This window comes from Melopsittacus undulatus, chromosome 7 (assembly GCF_012275295.1).
Source record: "Melopsittacus undulatus isolate bMelUnd1 chromosome 7, bMelUnd1.mat.Z, whole genome shotgun sequence".
In the NCBI taxonomy this organism is placed as follows: Eukaryota; Metazoa; Chordata; class Aves; order Psittaciformes; family Psittaculidae; genus Melopsittacus; species Melopsittacus undulatus.
The window spans coordinates 65,881,526-65,883,149 of NC_047533.1; positions in this window are offsets into that span (position 1 = coordinate 65,881,526).

Consider the following 1,624-nt stretch of genomic DNA (forward strand, 5'->3'; position numbering starts at 1 on the left):
CAGATAATGTCAGCCAAGGAAAGCTAGCTTAAGGGAGAATACTCCAGTCCACTTCCCATGGGACAGTATGGGAAGCTTCAGTGGCTACTGAAAGAAGTTGAACCGACTCAAAACTAAATACTGCTCTTCTGAAAAATCAGCTGCTTGGCTTGGATTTGACCCAAAATTATTTTTATAACAGACAAATTAGTTTTGAATCAACAAATCACATGTTTTGTTACAGAAATAACTTTTATGTAGAGCTTGGATTTTCCATTTCCCAAACCGTGCTGGTTAGGTTAGTTTATTGATCACTGCAAAAGGCTTTCTCTAGAAGCACAACACAGTAACCAGGGTTACTAATCATCTAAAGATGATTCGCACCCCTGACTTCTGAAACAGCATTCCATATGTTTGGCTTGTTTCAACCTGGAGGTGGATCTTCCCTGTAAAGGTTTAGGACCATATGGTAGAACTGACAAAAGAGGAAAATGGTCAAAGGAAGAATAGGAGGCAGAGCCCTTGGAAAACTCACAAGCAGCAGAGAGGGCACTAGAGCAGAGCTGGATGATTGTGAGGGCCTCTGCTGTCAATCCTCTCTTTATCACGAGCTGCTTTCCGCCCAGATACATTTCTGTGCCCTCAGCTAATGCTGCTGCTCTGGGTGCTGGTGTGACCACCCTCTGGTTTCCGCTTCTCAAGGAAGAGAATCTAGTGACTTTCACACATACATAGCGCATGTTGTATATGGACTTATTGTAATGTTGTTTCCTGTTTGAGGGATGAACAAAAAAAATGGGACTTGATCAAGTGTTGGTGGCTGGTGTTGGTAGGGCCTCACCATGCTAGCAGTGCCTAATGAAGCACAGTCCCAGCTGTCCCCCTTCTCATCCATCCCTCTCTCTGTCTTTGAGCATCCTCAGCCTGCAGCAGCACAAGAAAGGAAGGTCACTTCCTTTCCCACACTGACAGATCACATAGGTCCACTGGAACCCTGTAGTACTTGGGTAGTGAAAAAGGATTGTCCTTTCACCCTATTCACTGATCAGAGGAGATGGAGAAATGCCAGTCTGAATTCCTTTGGCTTGGATTCAGCAATGCCTTTGAGTAAGAGTCAGTGAGGCTTGTTTTAAGTTAATGACTGTGCTACACTCAGTCCTCATGGAGAACATGTGCAAGGGATCATGTTCCCCTTTTATGCATATGTCAGCCCTTAAGAAAAGTAGAATGAGTTGAATAAAACCACTTCATCAAGATTATTTCTGAGAATTTTCCACTGAGTCATCCAACTTTCATATCTTTTGGAATTTAAATGTTCTATATAGTCATGTTTTGCCTTCTGCAAATAAATATATATGCAAATGAATGAAGGAAAAGAAAATAATGTTTTTGTGAGATGGTGCTGGTCACAAAAGAGCTACTGTGTTAGTTTTTTGCTGTTGCATTTTTCCTCTATTTGTCCACATGAAGAATAATTCATATTGTCAAGTGAAAAGACACTGCAATTACTAATCACCTTAAAAAATGCTGCTGCTCTTTTTGGAAAGAGAAAAGCAGCTTTGGGGCTAAATTCTGACCCTGCATTATGAATCAGTGTTAGTCACAAACATCTATTCAGTATTCCTCTTATTTAGCTATTTTTACA